Genomic DNA, 26,731 nt, shown 5'->3' with positions numbered 1-26,731 from the left:
TTATAAAATACTATAACAGTATGATGAACAGAAGGGAAGGAAACATGCAGGTTATCAAATAAAAGAATGCAAGTTTCAAACTATGAAAGATGCACAATGCAAGCCGTGAGACGCTCGTCACTTAGTAGCTATGTGGCATGTTTATTATTCAGGGCCAGACAAAATCTGGCAATGTCATGGGAGGAACATTTCACAAGGGCAGCAGAGCTCCTGTGACTTACCTCCAGTTTGTAGGCACCAAGGCAGCCGTCTCCGTCATGGCTGACACCTGGCCCAGCGATTCTTCTTTGGAAGAGTCCAAGGCGACTGTGCAAAACGCACCATGACAGAGCCCTTTGCCAGAGGGCAGAGCGGGACACTGAGCTGCTGATGACATCTACTGTCACAGACCTTCTGCCACAGAATATGCGAAATCAATACTTTACAGCTCAATTCTCTATACACTTGATGAGAAGCAAGTTCCACTGAGTTCAAAGGGGTTTACCTCCAGGTAAATGGCTATTGTTATCATATCCAGAGAAAGAGTTCCCATTATCTAAAGAAGGAACAAAAACATTGTTGCCTCACCTCCACAGTCCCAAAGGATCACTCCCTCTCCCTGGCTCCTCCTGGCTCCCACCAGCCATGAATCATTTGGCAATTTCTCCCTTTGAAAGGGTTGAAATTTCTCTCTGTAAGAATTAGAGAGTGGCAGGAGAGATTTGATATCTTGACTCTCTGAGAAGCTCCCACAATGGGTGACCCACCAAATTCAGATACTGCAGCAGCCCACCACAGTTTTAATCAACATTTTGCTTTCACTTCCTCTCTTGGACTGAAAAAAAGTCAGGGACAGCATTGACAGCCAAGCTCTTGGTGGACCTCAGGAATACACCCAGATGCCCTCAGCTGAGCAGTCCAGCTGTGAAGGCTGACCCTGCAAAAATAAAAGCCGTCAGTTTTGGTTTCTCTCCATTTCTCATATTCCCAAAGTTACCTTTGTTTTTTCCAGTCACTGCAAAATGATTTTTTTCTTTTCCCCCCTTTCTTGTCTTCTTTTTCCTTTCTTTGTGGGGCTGGGGGAAGCAGGATTAAGTAGAAAGATTTGTATGCATTTAGGAGCAAATCTTTCCTAATGTTTTATTTACTTATCTATTTCTATACTGTCCAGTAACTGAAGCTCTCCAGGCAGTTTGCAGCAATTCATAAAACAAGTGCAATAAAACAGATAATGATAAAATACAATAATAAAGTACAGATACAATACAATATAAATTCCAATATGCACAATTTAATATAGTTGAAAAAAACTAAAACAATGATAACAAAAACTAAACCTATTAAAACAACTGAAATGTCCCATCATAGGACATTAAACGCCCAGGATTAGAGGGCAGTGCCCAAAAAATGGATCATACAGGGCAGGTGATCATTCTACAATATTGTTCCCACTTCTGCCTATATATGTGCATTTTTTCAAAAAATGGAGAGCACTATAGCAATATTCAGAAAAGTGCGACTATTGAAATGCAACTGTTTTTCATTTTACATATAGGTTCATGACATGCCTATCAAGTAAGTTCACTTCTATATGTGAACCAAAGAAAAATTTCCCCCTTCCTTGTGGTAGCACTATGAAAAAAGCAGTTGGCAGCATTAAAGAGGCAAAGTGTATTTTACAGCTGGGTGCCATGCTATGCTTTATCCCACATGCTGGTTTTCTGAAAAAGAAATAATGGAATATTTGACATTAACAATCCTATTTTAAACACACTTTCTCAAACTGAATGCTCAAAGAAACATGTTTAGCACTGCAGCTTTGTTTTAATTTCCAGTTTATTATTTAGTGAACACTGTACGTGAAAAGTGGTGTTTCTTCAAGGAGGGATGGAGAGACCAAACTGCCAGGGGTGAGGTTGAAAGGCCATCCACAATGCAGGATGGGCTGCCTGTGTACATTTCGGGCCCAGTACAGAGTCACTGTAAAGTTCCTTCAAAAACAATCCCTAAATATTATCCAGTCGTAATATTAAAATTAGCAAACTTTTAACTTTCTGGAAGGAATAAAGTATTCCCTCAAAGTTCACTTTGAAATAAGTAGTATTTCGTATTGAAATTAATATTAAGTTGGTGAAGGCATAGTCTAGACAAAGTTAAACACTGTCAAATGTCACTTATTCCAGTTTGAGAATTTATTTTTATTCCCATGACCATGAACAAGTTTAACAGCCTGATCCTAGGCATATTTACATGGAAGTAGATACCATTGTATTCCTTGAGACTTACTCCCGGGGATGTGTGTTTGGGTGTAACAGCTTACCTCCTTCAGCCCTTCCCAACATAGCCAATAGTGAGGAACCATGGGAGCTGTAGTCCAACAACATGTGAAGGCCCACTGGTCCCCAGCTCCTGTTTCAAAAGCACTTACCATTGGCCAAAGTGGGACCCTAGAGTCTCTCCTGCTGCAAAACAGAAGAATACTCACTGGTTAAACTTTGATCCATTTCGATTATCAGTTTGTAAGAAACCCAGAGACAGCATCATACCAATACTGATAGCTGGATAAAGTTTGTTTTCAGGTCTTCATGGAAGAGGAACTGTCAAACAGCATCACCTTAAGCAAATGATCCTCACCTCCACCTAAACTGGACTCTGGGCCGGTTTATACAGGACTCTCTTCAGCTGTGTGAAGAGCACCTCTAAAATACAGAAGTGGCAAGCACACAATGGCAAAGACGTGCTTCATGCACACGTCCACTATTTATGGACTCATGACTGATGGAACCCTCTGGGGAGAGCGCTTGTGCCACGGCGATCCCAGGTTCGCTGCTGGATAATGTGCGAAAGGCCTTCAGTGAGAGGCAGGATGAGTTCTAGCATAGAACAAACTCACAGAGTCATTCTTAGCCACGCTTCGGAATTTACCCGTTTCCCTTTCCCATGTCAGTGACGATAATTACACAATTGGGTAAATACAGGCCTCTGTCAAAATAAACAGCTTCTCACCTACCGTGAGATGAGTTTCATCTCTGCCTGGTTTTATCTAGCTCATTTCTGTCATGCTTCACTCACCAGCTTAGTTACTTCTTCTCATTTATTTGGTGTACAACTTCATTCACAGCAGAGGAATGCTGCTTAATTTGTCCTGTATTTCTACCAGGCCGTTGCAAATTAAGTTTTCAGAGTCACCTGTTTGGTTTGATTCTGATCTTCCATACCATTTTCCCCTCATCCCCAGGGAAATTTGAGTCTGTTTCTGCCATCTGTCCCAATTTTGTTTTTTGAATGCCAGGGAGATGGGGGAGGCCACATTGCTCTTAAAAAAGAAAGAAAAGAAGAAAAAAGCAGTGTTTGATTTTTTTAAAAAATGCTTTATGAATGTCCTTGCCAATGGGCTCTGCAGTTTCTTGTTCCAAATGCATTTACAACAATGAGTACAGTTATGCCAGAAAGTAAACCAAAAAAAAAAGTTAAAATATACAAGTTTAGCAAAGATTTTTTTCTCTGTCAATCAGAGATTACATCTGGGGCCCATCCACTCACTGGGGAAGGCCCATGACTCAGCGGTGCAGCCCACTAAGGGTAATAACGCAGCTAAGGGGCCTACTTAGGAAGCATGCAAAAAGAAGGAAATGCATCCCCAAAAAGGAGGACAGTGGAAGGGGCATAAAGTGTGACTCTGTGGTGTGTAAGGCTGTGTGGAGATGCCTAACTCATTACTCTCACAGAAACAGAAATACAATACATCCCGTCAGTGTGTGGAAGATGGTGACCTGTGTACCTACCTGCTCCCAGGTGCTCGCTGATGATGGGCATTGGAGCCCCTGGGCCAACACCTTTGAACCAGAATTGGATGGTCCTACAGCAGCCTTTCCATCATTTACCTGTTTGGAATAAAAGAAGACACCTGGCCTGAGCCCTTGGAAGTAGTAGATTTCTTCCTGGGACCATCTTGCAGAAGCATCACTGGTCGGATGAAGCACTCTGCAAGCAGCTGCACTCTATGGGCGCATTCACATATCATGCCGCTAACCCACCCTGGCAGTAAGCCACGGTGAGCTGCCCATCGCGCAAACAACCCACAATGAGCAGAGCAGAGATCAGGCTCACCATGGGCTATTGTCCTCCTCCTGTCCTCCTCTCTCCTCAGTCCTCCCACAGGCATCCCAGAGGAAGCTCACAGGAGGACTGAGGTCTCTCCTTATCCCCTGCCATGAACATGGACTATTTTCAGCTCATCACTGTCCCTTCCCCTTTATTTTTTTTCCCCATTGATCATGCAAACCAGCTTGGCAGCTTGCTTTTGCAATTCCTGTTTTGACAGCCACTGACAGATCCTTCAAAGTGCCTGAGCAATACCTTGGAGGAGATGTCCATGGCTGTCAGAATCCTCCCTCCTTTTGGCACAAAAATATTGTGACTGCAGGGATCTGAATCCTTCGCTCAGGCAATGTCCAGGGGATCACCTGCCTGGCAGCAGGTACCAGCCCTGGATATTGCCCAGAAAATACTGATCAAAATGTTTCATCCAGTCTTTGTTTTCTCTTGACAGCTGTCTAAAGAGGAGCTGTTAAGAGAAGTGAAAGGGACAAGGGATCTTTTCATGCAAAGTAGGGGTGTTTGAACATTCACATTCCCTTCTAGGCAAGTTCTTCATGTTTCCACTACCACCCCAGCTATTCAAAAATGCTGATGCACATTTTACATTCCCTCCCCCAAGTCCAAAACCACCCACTGCTCTGACAAATAGACCTTTCTCAATAGATCCAGACTTTTGATGCTCCCTTTTCACAAGCAAGGATTCCTCCCACCTCTGTTTATTCTTGACAGCTTTTTTTCCTCTCAGGTAATTTTTTTGTACCCACAATAGGATTAGTCTCCCACAACAACCAGCTGTTTTGGGTACAATGACCCCTACAAAACCTAAGGGCTACCAGAGTTTCTTGTTGCCCACGAACAAGCTATGCTTGGGAAATTGGACTGGGTTCACATTACATAATGCCCTATTGTGAGCAGCAGCTCATGACGGTTTGTCACACCATGCAATCATTAACAAAAAATCAACAAAAAATCAGTGCAATCTCAACATAATGTGACCTGCTCTGCAAGTGTTTGCTTATCCTGGGAACTAGGAGGAAATATGGAACCTCTAGAAAAACAGCTTCCTATCTCCTCAACTTCATTTGCTCCAGATATTATTATTACATTTTCCATCAGGTCCATCTGCTTTCGCTGATGTTATAGAGACATAATCAAATCTTGGTAGTAATTCTGATCATAACTGTTATGAAAGTTTGACACTGTGATGTTAATAAGAAGCTAACTAGGAAGCAGTCAAACAAGGTGCACAATAGAACGTGTCTTGTGTTGTGTTGGTGTGCAGATGAGAAGTAAAGCAGGGCACAAAGTGAACCTGACCTCCACAGACATTTCCTACAAAGATTACAGCTCGCGCACTGACTTCTAAGGGTTTGTGTTAACCCTAAAGAGGGGTGGGGACTGCCCAAGTAGGATGGGTACAAGATCTTTCCGAAGTCCTCTAACGATCCCTCTTATCCACAGCAGAGGTTTCTGCAAGAATCTACAAGGCCTCAGTGCCATCCGAGGCTGGGGCAATGCATCCACAATTTGCCAGTCTCCAGGCAAGCTGCCTCTTTAACCTAGCTGAATTGCTTCGAGACATTTGTCTGTCTCCATAGCCTGAATAAAGGTTGGGATCAGCGATTCTCAGTAAATGGAACATTGTTCAGATGGGAATTTCCACTTGTGCAATTGTGAAAACCCACAGAAGCTTTTATGGTAGGAACATCCATGCTCTTGGAGCTTTTCAGCATCAACATTCACCCTAGCCAACTTTCAGTGTATACTCAAAGCACATTGTGGTTCCTACACTGTATTTTCAGTGCATTATTTCTGCAGCTGATGGAGGCTTTTGATTTTTTAACCACCACCCCCTGTGTGAAGGAAGCCTCACTGGGAAGGAAAAGGGAGGGAGGTTCAACTCTTTTCCCAGACCACCATGGTCCCAACCCAGATGACGGAGATGTGTGCTTACACAACAGTCGGTAAAGCTATCAAGCACAGGTACACAATGTGTGGCTAGGAGAATGTGTAGTCTGGCCACCAGATAGGAATTCCCAATTGACGCCGGGGGGCGGGGTGATCTAAGTGTTCTAGCCCCATAGGGCTGGAGGTCCTTAACTGATCCAGCTGCTAATGGAAAAAATGACCTGCCTCTCCTTGTGCTTCATTCGAAGATCTCCCCAGCTGTAACTAATTAGTCAGTGAGATTGGTATGTAGTTCTTTCTATCAATCAGCACAGCAAGCCCCCATCACTAGATAATCCTGGCCCCGGGTGAGCACACCAATTCCAAGGAGAAGACATTCATGCCATGCCAGGCACATGGCAAGGGCCATGGTCTGCCTCATACCAAAGGAGTCCGATATAAACCATAGTCTCATTCATTCTTGATTGGATCTTGTTCTTGTTGTGTGAGCACCTTCCCACAGAAAGCGGGACAACAGGGAGAAGCTCATGCGCAGGCACCCTCCCATACACGAAGAAAAGTAATGCAAAGCAGGCGTCAAAGGAAACAAACTCTTGCATTTGAAAACATCTTTAATTTTCAGCTCAGTTTGAAATGCTGACCTGTCATGATTACACTTGACTTCACACACAGGACTGTTTATGTCTATAAGCCCATTCAGAAGGAAGGACGGGGTGGCTTCTGCATTCACATCCCCTCCATTCTATTTACTCAGCATTCTGAGTGATGAGTGAATTGATTAAAGAACTGGCTAATGATTTTTGTGTTTATTTTAAATAATTTAATTACAAAATATGATTTAGCTCATTAGAATATCTAAGTAATGTTTCTTAATTAAAGTAAATGAGTTGTTTAAACACGTTTGTGTCTCTTCACAGCTTGAATAGAGATATGAAGGTTTGGGGGCAGGGAATGGAAAAAAATTAGGAAAATCTGTTTTCACTCATTCTTCTCCAAATACCATTTTGGTGGGGAAGTTGTTATTGGTTTCTTCTCTGAAAAAAAAAATAGTTTTGGGCTATGAAATATGTTCTTTTCAAATTTAAGACAAGGTGTTTTTATATTGTTACCTTTATCCCCATGATATTACATAGTTTATTTCTTTAAACTATGTAATAGAAAAACTTTTATATTAAGACCAAAATATATGGAAATGTGAAAGCCCAGGGGGAAATGTTTTGTAATCATCCCTGTAGATTCCTGGCATAGATTCTTCTATTCCATATTTAAATTCTTGAGCCAATATAGTCTTCTGTGGGTAGATGTTTAGGGAAGTTCCAGGTTGTGTTCAATTTCTCAATATGTGACTAGAGTCAACATATCATACTATGGAAAAAATGTGCAATCTTGAAAATTTGTGTTTTGTTTACAGGGTCCTGTATTCCTGAGCCTTCTCTAATTCAGTGTTGTATCAGTCAATTAATACAGTTTAATTTAAAATTTACATTGAAAAATCAGTGCAAGCTATCTTGCCTCTGTCAGATGATGCGACAGAGGAGCATCTGGGTGATTCCTCCTGTGTTTATTTTTTCTTTTCCTTTTTGTTAAGTTTGAAACTTGGATGTATAAAACTCATTGCCACCATTTCAATGCAGTTCTCACTTAGATCTAGGAAATGCTGCCTCAGCTACAAAATGTCTTAACTGCAGCTACCACCAAAATAAGCAGGTACCGAATTAGGAAGTGCCTTAATTTCCTCATAACAGGAACAGCCATAGTTCACCAGTCATCCTTTCCTCCAGTTCTTGCTGCTACTTCTGGCTTTTGGGATGAATCAGGTCTTTTAGGACCACATGCTGAAGTCCCCTCTGGTCAGACATGAGAAGAAATGTTATATTGCTCATAAAATGGTCATGTTTGATATATTGAATGTAAAATGTATTGTTTATTCAGAAAATAATCGTAAAACAATTTGTTATTCTATTGTATGGCTGTTTTACTGTGTTTTTGTTTTAATGATTGTAAGCCATCCTGAGATGCCATGCATAAGGGACGGCATATAAAAGTTTTAAATAAATGCATATTGTTGTAGCTTACTTTTTAAAGTTATTAAATATAATGAGATCTTTTTGATTCAAACAGGTCATATCCAATATACCTTAGGACTATGAAAATAAGTGTATATTCCTAAAGTAGCCCTCTCAATGTACAATGACCTACAGTGTCCGGTGTTTCTGATATTCATCATGTAACTTGGGCCTGATGGGAACTGAAGATCAAGAAGATGGGAGCTGGGGAAGGCTGTCCTGAAGCAACCACATGAGTTTAGATCTTGAAGAAGCAACCTATCTATCTATCTATGTTTTTTCAACTGTCAACAAAATTTCCACTACACCCCCTAGGCAAAACTGAACAGAGTACTTACACCTCTGCTGATTTTCTTCTTCCAGGCAGTTTCCACTGGGCCAGTAATGGATTCTGCCAATTCTGTTTCACTACAGAGATTTTGCACTTCTCAAAGGAATCCTTGACAACAAACAGAAACATTGGTACAGATCAGTGAGGCGCCTTAAGCAAGCTCCAGCAACCCGCCCTCTGCCAGAAACAAGCCCTTCCACTCATTGCTTCTGGAAGGAAGGAAGAAGCACCACATGCATCATCAAAGTGGTGGGCACCATGAAGTCAGAATATCCAGAAATGTTACTTCTCCTCTATCAGTACGTGCCAATAGACAGGGTTTGTTTGCTAACAGGAATCCAAACCCATTTCTAATGGGGGCCTCCAAATACATGGCTGAGTCAATCCACAGAGGCTTTTATGGGAATATACATGCATAGATGATCTTGGGGCTTCAAAAAAATCAGTTTCCTCCCTAATGAAAAGCATATGCTGAAAGGGGATTGCAGTTCCTGCATATCCGATTTGGCACTGACCAGTTCAACCCTTCCTGCTCTCCACTGCCTGGGTGCCACCATCCTGTTTTGAGGGGCAAATGTCATAAACATTCCCAAAGACTGCAACAGGCAAGTAATTCACATGTTCTTGCATAAAATAACATAATGCAGGCAAACAGTTGCCAAGATGTGGCTCAGTTGACGAACCATTGCTACATGAGGGACACCACTCAGGAACTATTTCCAGCAAGTAGCTTGCACTTGTGTCAGTCGTTCCAGAAGTCTTCAGAGCCTGAATCATCTCCAGAAAAGACGAATGCTGCCACTTGAGAGTATCTCAGCTAGCAAGAGTAAGGATGATGTGGCAAGTCTTCATCCAGCTTTCAGACTCCTGGGAACAAGAGGAAAGAAAAACACCATAGATTTTATGGACTGGTTCTTCTGAAAGGTCTAGAGCAGGGGTGTTGAACTTCAGGGCCAGGGAAAGAGAAATCTGAGCCACTTGGGTCCCATCTGGCTCCTAAGCTTCCCTACATGGCCAAGCCCTCTTACCCTGGCCCTACCCACTTTTGCTCAACCATGAGCTTCTCAGCTTGTGCATGGGTTCAACTTCAACTTCTAAGCAGTTGAAATGTTTTGCCTAAGCTCAGCTGAAGGAAGGAAGGAAGGAAGGAAGGAAGGAAGGAAGGAAGGAAGGAAGGAATCACTTTAAGCTAAAATGTACAGGTATTGGGGGATTTTGGCCCTGGCTCTCCACCCTGGTTTTTGGCCCCACCCACCCATAGTATTCCCTCTGAAGGTGTCTCCAAAGTTGAATCTGGCTTTTGGGCTAAGGGGACACTCAATGGTTTGCACCCATGCAGCTGACTGAGCAGGGACACTGGTCACCTGGTTGCAGTCTTGTCAACAATGGAAACATTCAACTCTATTTAACTTAGCTATTATTGCTAAAATTGCACATACATATGCATTTGCAAAGGTCATGCAAATGGGTGGCCCGTTTTTGACTCCTTTTTAGAGATGCAATTCCTCTTTCTTTTTTTCTCCCCCCCCCCCTGCAACCCCGTTAATGCATAAGCAACCACCCTAGAGGCAGGAGGGGGAAGTCAGGGGCCACACAACACGCATCCAGATGTGCGTGTGGGCCTCAGATTGGACACCTCCGCACTAAATGCACATATAAATAATGAACCCTCGTCCCTTTCCCCATTTGTACAGCAAACTCTTACCAACTAAGCTGATTATTTCACACCCCATATTATCCTGCTTATCATGTGCATGCTTCACAGAATCAGATGCTTAAGTGGAATATGTGCTGCCTCATGCAGATTTATTTTGTTGGCAAAATATATTTCAGTCTTAGTAAAATTTGGATTTTCATTTTCTCCAAGTAATTCCAAATAGACATGTATGTGGAGCTCACAGAAACCTTGAATTGAGAAGATGACTGAATGTGCAAAGCACAAAATAAATTTAATTCCATCGTAATTAGAGTCAATTATATAATCCCTACCACTCTGCAAAACATATCATTACACTTCACATGTTTTGTGCCACTCATTTCTGGAATGCTGAAACCATTTTGTAAATGACATTCTGCAGTCTAAGGAACTGCTGGCTGAGGCACAGGAAAGAGACGGCAGCGGTGCAGAGAAACCACGATTTCATCCATTTGCACTCTGAACCCCAGTGAAGCTGCGCCCATTCTGGTGCTACTTCCAAAATCGGGACTGAGGGTACAAGCATCAAGCCACGTGAAACAACGCCAGCCGGTGTTGAAGGCAGGGCTCTCACATGTATTTCCAAGGTCTCAAATTTAAACCCAGGTACGTTCCGTTCACTGTGCCTTTCTACCCGTGGCAGTGGACACCAGAGCCAGCCCCACTGTTAGACAGAGGGGGCGGCCATGCCAGGCAGAGATACTGGGTGGCAGCAGGGAGGTGCCGGAAGACCAACGGGTGTGATGCGAGGCCTGCTCTGGGCCCACTAGACCCACCTGCTCACCACAGGAGGGGCGGACGACACGGTCCCCTCCCCAGCGTTGAAGGGAGATGCGGCTGGCATTCCGGCCTGCTTTTGCAGGTGGAATGGAGGGCGCCGCCTCAGGCGGGCCCTGCTGCGCACACAGCCCACATTCACACTGACACTATGCAAGTGGTCGTTCCATGTGCAGCAGGGCAGAGGGCACAGCTGGGATCGCGATTCCTGCCCTGCATCCTCACTGCATTCACTCCACATGTTGGAGATGCTGCCTACAGGAAGGGACCGATTGGCCCACACTCCCCAGCATACATCGGTTCGAGGGTAAGAAGAGCAACACTTGCACGTGCAGAGTCTGTGCCTTTTGCCATCCACGTATTCAGGGCCCCTGTGCAGGAATCATCTCCGATTGTGCCAAGGCCAGGAGCACAATCCTAACCCACCCACACTGGGATGGGTGGGCGTCCATCCGCACACCCGCTCCCATGGCATGCTGCTCATACAGGCAAAGCACCCTTAGAGTTTTCTGCGACACACAGAAGGCACAGAAGAATCTGGGCATGTGAGACCAAAGTCGGGAATGAAATGGACGCTCCTTTGCTCTGCCGTGCAGTTACTGCAGATGCAGCAGCCTTTCAAAAATGCAGGCAATAAATCATCTTTAAAACGAGTTTTGCCAGTTGCAGCATACGTACTTCTGGTACATCACCAAAAAGAATGGGTAGCTGTGCTGCCCTTGCTAATTCCTGCTGCAGCAGGGAAGGATACGGGAGAGAACAGCGCATCCGCGGCCGCTTCCCCCCACCGCTGTAGCCACGGCAGTCTCCTGGCAGCCTTGAACTACAGGCCATTATGCAAACAAACATGAATATATTAGAACAACCTAGAGATAAAAGGGGGGAGGAGCAGGGAGAGAATGACAAGCCAAGGAAGAAACATTCATTAGATTCAAATGGCTTGGTGTGCCTTGTTTGTTCAAAAAGAAATTAATTACCAAAAAAAAGTGTTAAATTAAGAATAAAAAGCTCCCCACAAGAGGAGCCAAAGGTTTTCTACCGGAATCCATGACGAACCTCTGAAAGAGGGGATTGTGTCTAATTAAACATTATTTTATGTCATTCTAATTAAGATGACCTCATATTATAATTAGAGATATGCTAAATTACTTGGAAATAATTAGAATGATTGGATACCCACTGCGTATGCCAGTTTGGAAGCTTTCAGGCTCACATGGATTTTGTTCACTCCAGTAACTTTCAATCAGAGCTTCCCTGTCTCTTTGAACTGGAAGCGGGTCTCCGCCTGCCCGGGCTTGGCCTGGCCTGGCCTGGCCTGGGAAGATGTCAGTCCAGTGTCAAATGATGCCACTTTGCTCCTCATTAGCGCTCCACTTGCAGGACACCCAGCACAAGGCAGGGTTATGTCACTCGGCCTCGACGTCAGCACGTGGCAGGTATCCAGGCCTGAGTCATGTGCGTGTCGCAGCCGAGATGTGCAGAAGCAAATGGGCTTTTTAAACATTCTGAGTAATGCTCATGCAGACGTGCATGCTAGTTTTAGAGGGGTGAGCGTGCGTGCATGTATGCGTACGTGCGTGCGTGTGTGTGTATATATAGGACCCAATGGAGAATAGCCATGCAGTTTGCACATCTTTTTCATCTCCGGCAGCCTGCATAAATGTGATCCAACTGTGAGTCAAGGCTCAACAGCTGGCTGAGTTAGGGGAAAATTCAGAAGGGTCAGGTAGGAGGCAATTCAAAGAACTGATTGTCACTCTGGCCAGCCCTCCTCACGCTCAGGCCCCCTGCCCCACCACGATTTGTAGTATTTGCAGTGGGATAATTTTTACTTTGTATTTCTAAGGTGCACACTACCCAGGGGCAATGAAGGGACTGAAAATCTGAAGTGCTCGGGCTCATTGCAAATTTGCATAAATTTGCATGTAGCAATTTACATATGTGCCCTTTTGCCAGCGTGGTGCACTTCTAGCCTATGATGTGTTTTTATGGGGCTATTTTTCCCTCAAAAGAGCGGCTCTATATAAAAATAAAATTTAGGCTGCTAATTACCTTTCTGACTAGCAACCTTGGGGCTTATTGGGATAAAGGACCAGGCTCAATGGCCTGAGAGCAGGATACCTAAAAGGAGCATTCAGTCCTCCTGGTCTTATCCTTCACACTGAGAATGCTTTTGTGTTCATCTTTCTTCCAGCTACAGCATGGCTAGCAAGAACATATGGAAGGACCTTTTCCAGTGCAGCACCCCTTCCAGGTCCCGGACATTTATTCAGCCCTCTTTATTGGTGGTCCATCAGCAGCTGAAGGAGTCCTACTTTGGCTAGGTCAAAGACCTGCCAGATATTTAAATATACTGAACAATTCACCTTATCACTCACCTTATCATATTTGCTTGCTGTGCTCATCCTCCTGCTGCAACCCCAGATTTTGGAAGTCCCATCCACAAGGGCTCAGGATAGGCCTTTAGTATCATAGTGGCCAGTCTGTGGAACTCCCTCCCTCCCTCCACCAACTGGGCAGGTGCCAACATTTCTGTGTTTTCACTGAAAACGTGTTTTTTTCCAGAAAGCTTCTCAGAAAGGAAATCCTATCTCATGTATACAGTAACAGTCTACCATGTTTAATTGTTGTACATCGGTTAGACATTTCTTTTAATGTAACGATCCGTAAGTATTGTTAAATAAATTAATATACCATAATGTAACTTGCTGGACTTCTTTTTCCATTGTATTTCTTCCATCGGCTTCTCTCCTGCGTTTGTTTGCTTTAAAAAGTATAATCCAACTGTTTTTATTAGTCATGTTAGTCACACTGAGCATTTTATATGGTTTGGAAAGGTAGGATGAAACTAATTTCACTAAACAAACAATATTATATGAGTGCCAAATGAGGGGCCATTCAAGGTGGCTTTCTTAAAACTGAGGAACTCGATCCATAACTTCAATATGGATCCTTAACTTCGTTTGAACTTCTGGATATCCACCAGAGGCCAAGCTAGAATATCTTTCAGGAGAGTGGTAACACATTTGGCGAGAGACAGAGCCTCAGAACAGGAAACCTGGTAGCACTTGCAATGTTTCCTCTGCTTAATTGGAGGATACTTTATCGCATGTTCCAAACTCCAGCGCTATCCCCCCTAGGATCCCGTGATGCGAATGTGCTGCACAATGGAACGGAATTCTGCTAAACAATAACAGTTATATATTAATATCATAAGAAACATCAGAAGCAAGAGCATGATACAGTGAGAAGGGGTTTTTCTATGACTGGCCTTTCACACATGCATTTTAAAAGAAAGATTTGTACCGCACCTTTTAAGGAGAGCTAACAGTTCTGCCAGGCCAGGGCTGCTGCCTTCTGTCCAGTGCCGGACTACGGAAAATGATCCCTCCGATGTTCAGTCACGCAAACAGCCCCAGGAGGAGCTGGTGGGCGTCACACCAGAGCTACAAGTGCAGCCCAAAATAATGGACATGGATGAGTCCCCAGAGGAATGTTAGAACGAACACGGCAATCATTAGTATTATAGTTTTATTCATCCAAGTGGCTAGGGACACATCCAAAAAGCATGCTTAATTAGAAGATCATATAAATGCTAATTCTTTATGGCAACGTGGGCATGGGGTTGAATAAGTCAATTTCAGTAGCAAAAAGTTACAGGAAGATGGTGTGCTTATTATAGATGGTTCTGTGGTTTAATGTTTCTATATGGATGGTTTTTCTCCATCTTAATCAGAAGATATTAACTCCTACATGGATCAGGAATGTGGCTGGGGAAGCTCTAGATCAGCTTCTCTACTATCTATGGTTGCTACTTAGTTATTTAAAAAGCACTGAAAGACCAGTTATTCCCCTATACCAGTGGTGGCGAACCTATGGCACACATGCCACAGCGGGCATGCAGAGCCGTCTCTTGCCAGCACGTGAACCAAGTCGACCCAGCATCGTCCCAGCAGCCAAGCACTGGATAACAGCACACATAGGGGCCATGTGCATGCTCGGGAAGGAGTAGCTGCGCCAGGCAATGATGTCACGAGCCACGACTCAGTAGCTGCTACTAGTCCGAGCTTTCACATGGCCGGTCAGTGTGCTGCCAAGGAGAGGGAGGGAGGGAGGGAGGGAGGGAGGGAGATGCTTGGGCTGGCTGTGAGTTGTTTTTTCTAAACGAAAACCTCAGTTTTCAGGTTGTATTGCAGCGTTGGCTCTTTGCGATGAATAAGTGGGTTTTGGGTTGCAGTTTCAGCACTCAGTCTCTAAAAGGTTCACCATCACTGGGTTAGAAAAACGAGGTGTCCTGGTATGGTTTTGATGGTAGGAATGTGTTTAGAATGGACAGAAATGATGAGCAGTGCAGAAAAAGCTACTCAAAGAAGGCCTTTTCATAATCACCCTCTTTTTAATGGAACTGTAACACTATATTAGGGTTAGGGGTGTGCACCAGGGTAGGGTTAGGTATAGAAAAATGAGGTGTCCTGGCATGATTTTGGTGGTTGGAATGTGTTTAGAATGGGCAGAAATGATGAGCAGTACAGAAAAAGCTATTCAAGGAAGACTTTTTCAAAACCGCCATCTTTTTAATGGAGCTTTAGTCACAGTGGGCATGCAGAGTCCTTTCCGTCAGCATGCAAGCCAAGTCGTGCCAGCATCGCCCCAGCAGCCGAGCATCGCATAACAGCGCACATAGGGGCGATGCACATGCTCGGAAAGGAGTAGCGGCACCGGGCGATGACATCACAAGCTGCGACTCATTAGCTACGACTCATCCGAGCTTTCACATGGCTGGTCAATGCACTGCCAAAGATAGATAGATAGATAGATAGATAGATAGATAGATAGATAGATAGACAGACAGACAGACAGACAGACAGACAGATATTTGCTTGGACTGGCTATGAGTTGTTTTTTCTAAACTAAAACCTCAGTTTTCAGGTTTTATGGCAGTGTTGGCACTTTGCGATAAATGAGTGGGTTTTGGGTTGCAGTTTGGGCACTCGGTCTCTAAAAGATTCACCATCACTGCCCTATACCATAGATAAGTTGTCCCTAGGTCCATGCATCGCTTGTGACCATGTTCCCCACACATCCCCCAGCAGGAAAGTTGACTCTGCTTCAACCCAAGGGTCGATTTCAATTTCAGAGATGCCCCCAAGGTGGCATTGTGATAGGAAGCGCAGAGGAATGCCAAAGGGGTGAGGGCCACTGTCAGGAAAGCCTGGTTTAGTTGCTCACAAGAGGGTACACTCGGATCCACCGGGAGATGTCTATCTTACAAACCTCAGCAGTTTCATTGGAGAGGACACCCAGGAAACCACTCTGCTGAGAGAAACCTTTACAACAGCACTGCCAGGGAGAGGTACATCCACCAACTACAAGTTTCCAGAGCATATACAGAGTGTTTTATAGGTTTCTAGTCACGTATACAGGAGCAGGGAGGATGATGGGGAAGAATGGGCACAAACCAACAGATAATGTATTCATGAACAGAACAATGTGAGAAAACTTCAGAGGGGACATGACATAATGTTACCATAAATATCAGTGATTAACAGAGTGTTGATATGGCAAACAGAGAAGTACATGAGTCACAACCGATCCTGGGTGTGCATTTTGACCTGCAAGAGCAGGAAGAACAAGTCAGGGCTTGTAACACTTCTCAAAAGCCTCATCAGCAAGCCCCTCTGCTTTCCAAAAAGGCTTAGCTCTGCAACTAACTTTGCAACTAAACCTAGCAGCCGCCTCAGGCCAGGCAAGAATCTCAGTCATTTAAAGGGACAGATGACTAATAACACATCAGGGAACAAAAAGGACCTGGCTTGGAATTCTGGTTCTTTCTGGGGAAGAGGAGCAGGGACTCTGCTTGTTTGATTTTATATTGCGAAGGCACATCTAAGCAACTTTTCCCTATAAATATTTATTTGGATCTTCCCAACACCACCATAGTTTAGTGTACTGCCAGCAACCAAACCTTAGAAGAGAAGTTTAAACCTTTTCAGAATGTGGGAGGAGAGAACTGTGCAAAAACAGGAAACTGATAAATAATTGGCAGCAGGAGCAAAGGGGGTAGGACTAAGGGAAGGAAGCACGGCTGGGCTGGGACCCTGGTAGCTGGATCAGGCCCTAAGACCTGAGCTTGCCCACCCTGCTCGTCAACCCTACCTACTCAAAGCATAAACATTCACATTCCACATTTTGGTTAGAATCCAACAGATTCACAGTTACATACATTAAGATGTGATTCATCACATTTTGTTAATGGCAACATTTCCTGCTTCTAGCTCACAGAATAGCAACCCCAGCCTGATTACGAGTTGTGTCACATCTGCATCACAATCACATTTCCTTCACCACACACAGCTCCCCATGGTAACATGCGCAGCATAACTGGTGGGCAGCCAGCCCCACTTGAGGACAGAGGCCCCGGGAGGGTGAGGGGGATAGACCAGTAACCCATCTTGCAGATCACTGAGGGTCTCCAAAATTTTACTCAAGTCTCAGATCACTTCACTCACATTTTTATTGGAATCTAAACTCACCTCGTTCAAACAAGACAGTGTGCAGTTTGGGACAGGGAAAACGCCCGTTTTACAAAAACAAAGAAAAGATGGGGAAAATGGGAGGTTTTCTGGAAAAGAAACTTGCACTTGTGTCCTTGTTTGGAGTTGTTTACAGGGCAGATCCAGGCCAAAATCGTCCCGAAATGAGATCCCCGTGCATCCCCAGCCGCAAGAGAGCAGAATCCCGATAGCTGCACAGCACGTGACCTCTGTGTCTTTTAGGGGTCACGTCTGCACTTCACGCATTCCAAAGTGTCAGCACAGACATGATGCAAAACGACTGCCACATAAACGGCGGTGCGGCCCTCCTCCTTCGCCTTGCTTGCGACTGCTCGACATAAAGCGGCTGGGCTTCCAAAATGTCACTTTGAGTGTTTTATGATGGCAACTTACATGAGTCCCATCCTGTGGTGACATTTGTCCCCGTGCATAATCATGGAATAAAGTGGGGAAAGGGGGATAATTAGTATTTCCCTTTGCCAGAGGGATCTACTTAAGGGGAAAGCCGTCTTTTCGTTAGGAGCAGCTGATATTTGTCAGCTGGAGGACGGGGCTAATTAAATGCATCAGGCTACGGTGACAAGAAGCTGAAAAACAGCCTGACAGTTCTAAAATGACTTATAGCACATGATTAAATATAAGAGGTTTTATTAATATACACACATGCACACAATACAAACAAACACACACAGGTGCGCCCCTCATTTGCTAAGTACCTCCTGTGCTTATTGTTCTGGTGCTTAAACAGGTGCAATGCTGATTCTCCGCTCATCAATATACTCCGCTTCCATGGCAGCGAACTGGATACTCGGCGGGTGGTTGCCGTGTAGGTCCTGCCATACAGAGCGAGATAGACAAAGCAGGGGAGGTCTGATTCAGGTGTCTCTTTGCCTACCTCCACCATGGTGGGGGGAACAAACTGGAGGGAAAGGGCGGGCAAGCCAAACACTGAGCAGAACAATAACATCCATTATCCCCTCACCTGATCAGCACTGCAGTCACGGAGGTCTTTCTCCGCCTCACCCTGCCTCGTTCACAACCAACTGTTGGGGCTGCGGGAACTCGCTGACCAACAGCCTCTTCCACTTGCAAGGCGTGGGAAACAAAAACATCCGTAAAGGCCAGATGCCTCCTCCTGGCCCACCACAGCATGAGGCAGTGGGTCCGCCAGGGCTGCACCGTGGGGTGTAAGTCTCAGGCGCCCTGGTCAGTGGGAAGCCAAAACGACCCCGTGGCAAGTGGTGACGGTGGGCAGCTAGTAGCAGCAAAGCAGGCTCTTTAGAAGTGCTGCACTGGCTAGTCAAGATCGCCTAAAAATGGGCTTATTTTCAATTGTCTGGTAAGGCTTTAAGTTTTGCTGAAGGAAAGCAAAGAGACGTTCCAAGGAGAGTGCCATCTGGAGCAGCATTCATGGTGGCTCTGCTAAGAAGCCCAGAGACAAAAATAGTACCTGGGAGCACTTGGATTCACCTGATCAACATAGTGCCTGGCTGCTGGGCAGCGTAAAAAATAATAAAATAAATAAATAAAGTGACAAAGACGGTTTGGAGCCAAGTGCGCTTATATATTCAGAATAATTAGTTTAGTATCAGGATTTTGGCTTCTTCAAAGGGAAAAGATGTGCTTTTGTTCGGAAAGAAAAGCAAGGGCACTTTCACACTCACACACTTGGCATCAGAGCATTCTGAGCACCTGTAGTACATTGTTATATTTATAGCCCTCCTGGTGCAAGTGTTTTCAGAAGAAAAATGATTTCCATATACAGCAGGTATTGTTCTTCCTTATGATTCATATGCAAGAATGAAAGATCTCTTAAACAGCCTATTTTATTTTTTCCTTTCATTCATGGTGAAGGGAATCTAAATTCCCTGTGTAAAGTATTAAAAGGTTTGGAGGTCAGGCTCAAAAAAGAAATGCCAGCTTCTGAGAAGAAACTCTAAAGGACCATTAGAAGTGCCATGATTGCAGACTGATGCTGGAATCAGCCAGGGTTCACAAAGGAGAAATCCTGACAGGCCCATTTGCTTGAGTATCGGACCAAGGTATGATGTGAACATATGACACATTTGAGAAGGCAGTGCTGGATTCCTTTTTCAATGCAAACAGCAGCATTAGAACTGCAGCAGGAGAGAAAAGTTTTAAATCCTTCCCTTCCCTGTCCATTGAAATCCCAATGAATATGGCTTAATAGGATTGGCTCCATTTTATTAAGGGTCTTCTATCTCCAGCTGTTTCTCTGAGCTTTTTTCCCAGCACATTTCTGTGCACATTAAGACCAAAAATAGGACTTTATAAACCAGGACATGAACAAGTGGCAAAGCAGCGCCCATAGCCAGCACCTGCTCCTCCACTTGCACAAGCAGAATAGCTAATCAGGAAGTGGACAGCTTCCCAGGATGTCCATACCTGGGACTTTAGTTTGGCATACTGAACAAACTAGGATCATAAACCAAGATTAAATCAGCATTTGTTGTTGACTTCCAAATCCTGGTTTGTTTGGCATAATAAACCATAATCCATGTTTTAAGCAGGGGCAGGGGAGCTCTATGTATTGTGAGGGATGCAGGCAAAAATACATCCCAAAGCTCCTTTCTACCCACTTTATCTCTTCATGTGAGAAACATGAGAAAAGAACTCCAGCCTCACATTGCATCCCAGTAAATGCTACCAACACTAGAGGAGTTTACCTGGTGTAAGGCCACAAGCTGAGCGTTTCCCAAGTTTAGTACTATCACTTTAAAAGGCAAGCCAGAAACCCCAGCAAATGCAGGCCATGTGAGTAAATGGGAATAAATGGTCTTGCAGAACCTGTTATGAGTAGCTATGCCTTGCTGTTTTCTTGACACAAGCCTGGACACAGAAGAACAAGCAATAATTTTAAGTAAAATGGTCCTTGTTCCCCCTGCAACACCTCCAATCCGTGAGTTTCTGCCCTAGGTTTTCCCACTTAGTTATAAGAATAATTATTAGCCAAATTTTTGGAAGACGTTCAGTGAGCACTACAGTTTTCATGTGTATAACATCCCAGATACAGAAACTGGCTTGAATGCCAACACAGCAGGAAATGAGATCTTCAAGGTATGGAGAAAGAGCATAGCTCAGAAAGAGAGAAGATATACATAAACGTGAAATCCAAGCCCAGGTTCAGCCCTGACTCGTCCTGACAAAAGGACCTCAGGTAGAACGCCTGGGGAAGATCCCAGCCTGACCGAGGGACATGTTACTGACTGCGAGAGATAACGAGACATTAAATCCAGTTTATTCTTCATCAGGATTTACTCAGTTTGCACCTTTTGGACAGAACACAGATGGTCAATCCATCACGCATTCAATGTGACTCCCAGAACTCCCCCTTCCCCACCACAACAAAAGGATTGACTGCATGCATGCCTTTTTTCAATGTATATAGAAAACTGTACATTTCAAAAATGTACACAAACATGCTTTAATCAATGGGAGAAGAATGCATACTTTTCAAACATGTGTCCAACTCATACATACATTTGGAAAACATGCTTGGAAGAACCAGCTTCAATGTGAATTTTGGAGAATGTTAATGTGATTGAGTTTTGCAGGTTCTCAGATCCTAATGGCAGTCAGAGTTGACTACTGGGCTTGTGTGATGCTGCGCTTGATGAAACCAGCATCACACTAGTTTCAGGCAGCTTCATATGTTCAACAAGGCTATTCTGACCCTGGTGTGGAAACTGCAGTGGGGAAAAGAAGGAACAGGGATGTTCTGGACCTCTTAACAGTGCAGGCTCACTGGAACCACAGAGCAACGGAGGAAGGGCCTTCTGTGTCTCCCTCGCTGGCCCTTCTTACATTCCTCACTCGGGCAACGCAAACTGCAGCAAGTGCTGTTCTACAGCAAAGCTTTTTCAGCAAGATAGTCCTTCTCTTGTTGAAAAGCTTCCCCAGTGGCAATCAACCACCCATTGTCTCAAAAGTTGTGTAACTTCCTTCATAAGCCATTTCATAAGATATGCTAGATAAATATGGCAGGGTGTGTGACGTTAATTCTGTCTGTTTGCATAGAATGAAAATGGGAAACTTCTGAAACCTCTCGCAAGATGACAATGACAAGTTTGTTGGATCTAGGACCTGCCTTCCACAAGGAGGAGGACTCCACTCAAGGAAGGACCCTCTACCTCTCAGGGGAATCCCTTTTGCCGTGCATCCATCACAGCCCACTCCATCCACGAGGCTTCCTAACTCTTTGCATAGCTACCTTGGTAAGGAAGAGGCAGGGAAATCCACTGCCATCTGGGTCCAAACCATTCACTATGCTACAGTCTAAACATCCTTGCTCCGGGAGTGGAAACATCCTAGAAAATTGTAAGTGTCTTAAGAGGGTGATGATAATGGTGGTGATGCATGGTTTCCTTATGAAGTGCATACCTACTAGACAGACACTGTAGAAGACGGAATTAAACCTAAGACCAGCTGTTTCAGACCCAAGACCTCTTGCATCTAGCAGCCATTGCACGCAGCAGGGCAGCCTGATGCCTCCGGAAAGCCCCAGGCAAGAGATGAGGGAAACAGCTCACGCCTTCTCTCAGGCGGTCTCCAAAGCTGCCTGCACACACCACCAGCATGCCCCACTGGCGCAATGGGGAGCAAAAGGGTGCAGCAGTGATCAGAAATGAGCAAAGCACTCGTTTCCATAGAGGGAGAAGTCAGCAGAAGGGAGTTCCACAGACCTGACCCCTTCCAGAAATGAGCATCTTCACTCATCTCTGAGATTACGGTTCAAAGAACTGTGGAAGGAGCGCATTTCAGTAGCACAACAAAAACCACGAAGGAGGTGGGACACTGCCCCTGTCCCGTTCCCACCAACTGGTAATTCCAAAGCCTTCGAACCCCAAAGCTACAACCCATTGTGATGGATAGCCATAAAAAGAAATGTTGTCACAGGATTGCCCTGCAGACCACAAGAGAAGGGGAGGCACAGGGGAGAGCAGAGGAGGGAAATCAATTTGACTCTCCCAAAGGGAAGAGCTGAGTTTTTTACAAGCATTTGAACTACATTAACAGAATTTCACAGGCAATGGCAAAAACCAGACACCAGCAGTGTCCCGCACCCAGTAGAGAGGGGAAAGGTGGCTTTCCATGTGAAAATAGCAGTCACTATGCAAAATAAAAACAAAACAAAAGCCCTACACCATTAACCTCTAGAGGCAGAGACAAATGGATGCACAGCTAAAGGTTAGTTTTAAAAAAAGGAAAAGAAAAAAAACCCTACCTTCTAAGAAATACAGCAATTTTTGCATATGAGAAGGACAGGTTGCTTCCACCAAGATTTCTCTAGCATTTCATACAAGACTTACTTAAATAACATACTTGTAGTGTGCAGAACAGAATAATTCTGTTCTATCACTGAATGCCTATCATTTGCTCTCTGAATGAGCATTCTCATAACCAAATTATCAGAGGTCCAAGCGTGTCTCTCTAACAACTTGCTCAGAGACAGAAAGAAAGAGAGGCTGGACCTCTGATCATTTCTTTTAACTCTTGCCATATTCCTTAATTGCTGTTTTATAGGACAGGCAATGAAATTATTACGACGTGTTTTCTATACGGATATCAACAACTATGTACACGGAACACACCAGCACAGAATTGCTCATATGCTGGAGTTCTTGTTTGCAACAAAGTGATCTTCCTCCCATTTTTAATACTGACATTTCTAAAAGAATACCTGGTACACACACAAGAGCTTGTCAGGAATGCAGCTTTATTAATGCTTAATTTAAAAACCAACCAACATCCCACCCACAAGGCCTGTCTTAAATTCAGCATTTATTTTGTTCAATTGTTTTCATTGATTTTAGACAGTAAAAACGCACTCTAAATCATATATATGAGAGAATGAATGAACATGGAAGAGAGACTAAGGTATCCACCTTTAGCTGAGAGTAGTTCATTGCTATAAATAGGAGTCAGCTGGTCACAAGGTTATATTTTGTCCTTGTTGTTTCATCAGAGTACATTTAAGAGTACCAACATGATTCTCCTGTGCAAAGGTGGCCCATTTTCTCCTATAGATGCCTTCTCTTGTGCAGGTGCAAGTTGTGAAGATCAATCCTCTTTAGCTTTTTCCATTAAATAATAACCTTTTCATCCCAGGCATACTTCAGATTTGGCCATATCCCAAACCAAACCAGGCTGATCCAGATGTCTGACTCAAATGGGACTCCTCCAAAGTGGGCCAAATCCAAATCTGAACACTCTGGAAGATTCAAGATTCAAAAGTATACAGAGACACAAACCTGTTGTCTCCAAACATTGATATCTCTTCTCAAGCTTTCCGTATTACAAAAACACTAAAGGTATGGCAAAGAAAAGGAGAAGGGGGCATTTGGAGACTAATAACTCTAGCTGCTAATCACGGTGAGTGATTTCTGTTCTCTGTGCTCTGGAGGAGGGATGTTGACACAGCAGCCGCTGATTCAGTGCTCTCTCTCTCTCTCTCTGAAGCAAAAATGTTAGGAGAGCTTGGTGGAGCCTGTGGTTCCTTGCTTGGAAAATGCGTGGTGCTCCGGGCCTTCAGTCTCTGTCCTGTCCACACTTATCACTGACTCATCCTATTGCATTTTCTGTGCCTCTGGGGCCAACTGAGCAGAAACTGCCTTTAACTGCTTCTATTTATCCTACATCTAACCTTTCTGATTTCCATTTATAGTCAATGGGATGCATGAAGATGTGGATTTCTAAATCAGGGTCTGGAGTTCAAGCTGAGTCAAAGCAGGCAGCCTCTGAATTGGTCCAAGCCAAATTGGGGTCTGACCCAAGTCTTGCGCTTGGGGTACACTGACTAGCTTTATATATGCACACACATACTTATAATGTGTATAATCTGTGTTTGTGTGTGTGTGGGCGGGGGGAGTTTCGTGGTATATTTTAAGCCTTCAAATTATGGACTTCATGCATGAATGAGTGGGATTCCACCATCAGGGTGGGATAGCATTTTTTGTGAATTTAGAAGACAGTCTTAATAGTGAAATCCTAGCGCACTGCTAGAAAGTAAATCCACTGAACCTAATAGAACCTGCTTCTGAATTAACCCACATAGGATGGTCTTATTAGCAGCCAACGTAGAAATAGGTGTACATGGGAGGGAATCATCCTATATGCACATCTGGGCTTTACTTGCTGCTCTTGCTGCCAAAGGTCTGGCTGACTCTTCCACAACTCTTGGCAACAGTGGTAGCAAAAGTGGCCAAGGAACTCCAGCTGTTCCAGTTTTCAGAAGACTGTTCAGGTCCCATCTCTGGGTTTTAGCCAATGCCAAGATACACCATGGCCTACAAAAGGATGTATAGGCTCTCTCAGGCTACCAAGTCCGTTAATCAGTAGAACCAGCAAATCCATAAATTAGAGGTGAGCAACTTGTGACCCTCCAGATATTTTAGCCTACAACTCCCATTATACTTCACCATGAGTTATGTTGACTAGGGCTGATGGGAGTTGTAGGCCCAAAGATTTGGAAGGCCTATTCCTTCTATAAATGTGCTGAAACCGTGAATGAATGTAGTTATTACATTGTTAGTCTACCCAATAGCTGAACTTCAGAATAAAGTTGCTAGCGAACGGGTCATTTTAAGCAGAAAAGTTGCAAAGCAGCATATTTGGGTCTGTTTCCCTCTTGAAGAAGTTTTAAGGAAACAGTAAGATACTAATGAAGTAGACTGCTCTGAGCCCCAAGGAATCTTGCAGGGGCCAGCTCTGGTTCCCTTTCCCTGCGGGTGCATCCTCATTCGGTGCCAGAGATTAGGGTGGGCTAAATCTAGTTTCTAAGGAGTAGCATGAAGGGAGACCTCTCCCCGTTTCAGTCCCCGCTGCACCTGCTCATGGCGCTGTTGCAGTGACCCGGGGACCAGTTACAGAGGACCAGCCTGTAGCAAGGACTGCTATTTATGCAAACTGCATTGGCGCGCTTAGGGTCCATGCTGAGGAGTATGGGAAAGAAAGGGAAAGAGAGGCCATGGAGCAGGGAGTGACTGAAGGCCAATCAGGCGCCTTCCTTTTTCAGAGATGCTGCTGCAGGGCTGAGGTTCCCCAGGCTGCGCAGCCTTCCTCCTGTTGTGCTTGAAGCAATGTGGGAAGTTTACTCATGGAGTCGCACCTCCCCATTAGCAAATAATGCAAAAATTTAAAAAGCAGCCTAACAGTATGCTTCCTCTTGCAGCGCTACAGCCCGCCAGCCCTCATGCAGCCACCCCTGCTCCCCCCACCCCAGGACAGGGATGCAGGTTTAGCACACACTGCCAGAGGTACTTCAGCGAAAAATGCATCGCACAAAGAAAGTGTGATAAAATGGATCCAAAGAAAAGTGGGACGTAACAGCAGAAGGAGTGTGAGGAGGTTCATTTGGAGTAACCATCATATAAGTCAGGAATGATTATATTGATTTAAAAAAAAAAAAAAACCTCTAGTATAGATCGCCAAAGAGAAATGCTATACCTGACAGAATTTCCCTTGTTATGCTGCCCTTCCAGGCTGCCTCTACCACTGTAGCAACTCTTTTCGCAATAACACTGCATTGTCTTTATTACATTTCTATCCCACCTTTTTCCCTCTTGTACAGAACCCCAAGCAAGTTACCTGGTCCTCTTCACAACAGCCCTGTGGGGTAGGCAACACTGAGAGTCCATGACCGACCGAGTGAGCATCATGGCCAAGTGCCGTTCCCTGAACCCCAGTCCCATCCCACACACAAACTCCTGACCGCTGTATCTCATTTTATCTTCGAATTCCCCCCACCCCCAGCAAATTGGGTTGAGAGCTGATGACTCACCAGTGAGTAGCATTCCTGCAAAGTGTTTTGAGGGTGAGTTTCCTCTGTCCAAAATCAACTTCCTCCTATCACTCCTGTGACTGCTGAGCATTTTAACTCTTCACTTGTGCAATTTACAGGCTCAGGCCCAGAACAGTTTGTTTCCGAGGCCCCCACCGCACCTGCAGAAGGCAGATAACACTTAACTTACCTACCTCTGTGGGATGTTAGGAGGCTTAATTAATGTTTGCAAAAGAACTTTGAAATCCCACAAATGAGGAGTGCAAAAATAATCATTTTATATTTCAATTTCACTCTTTAATTAACAGACTGCCAAACACATTTTCCAAACCACTAACCTGCCTAACACAAAAATTTTAAAAATAACTAATGTGGAGATTTTTTTTTAAGTGCTAAAAACAATAAGACCATCAATCAGTTTGATTCTCCACTCAGCAAGAACAAAGTTTGAGAAGGCAGCTCATGGGCTCGCTTTGTTTTAAAGGGACATCTACTTTGGGTCTTTGTATTAGGCAGTTC

General features: G+C 44.4%; 1 long non-coding RNA gene across 4 annotated transcripts; it reads right to left on the bottom strand.

Annotated features, from left to right (window-relative positions):
• Nucleotides 1-1,296: 1,296 nt before the first annotated feature.
• On the bottom strand, nucleotides 1,297-26,361 carry LOC123017302. 4 transcript variants are annotated; one of them, XR_006413582.1, is made up of 5 exons: nucleotides 26,213-26,361; nucleotides 9,069-9,252; nucleotides 8,393-8,493; nucleotides 3,765-3,863; nucleotides 1,297-3,295 (listed from the first exon to the last, which is right to left on the bottom strand). It is a non-coding gene; the product is annotated as an uncharacterized LOC123017302 (long non-coding RNA). The 4 variants fall into 4 exon arrangements; XR_006413580.1 differs by having other exon boundaries at nucleotides 1,297-3,863; XR_006413579.1 differs by lacking the exons at nucleotides 1,297-3,295; nucleotides 3,765-3,863 and having other exon boundaries at nucleotides 6,840-8,493.
• Nucleotides 26,362-26,731: the final 370 nt, after the last annotated feature.

Source organism: Varanus komodoensis, unplaced genomic scaffold, assembly GCF_004798865.1.
Source record: "Varanus komodoensis strain SLA01 unplaced genomic scaffold, ASM479886v1 scaffold10, whole genome shotgun sequence".
In the NCBI taxonomy this organism is placed as follows: Eukaryota; Metazoa; Chordata; class Lepidosauria; order Squamata; family Varanidae; genus Varanus; species Varanus komodoensis.
Note: the sequence above shows the minus strand (reverse complement) of the source record. Positions and strands in the feature narration are given on the sequence as shown.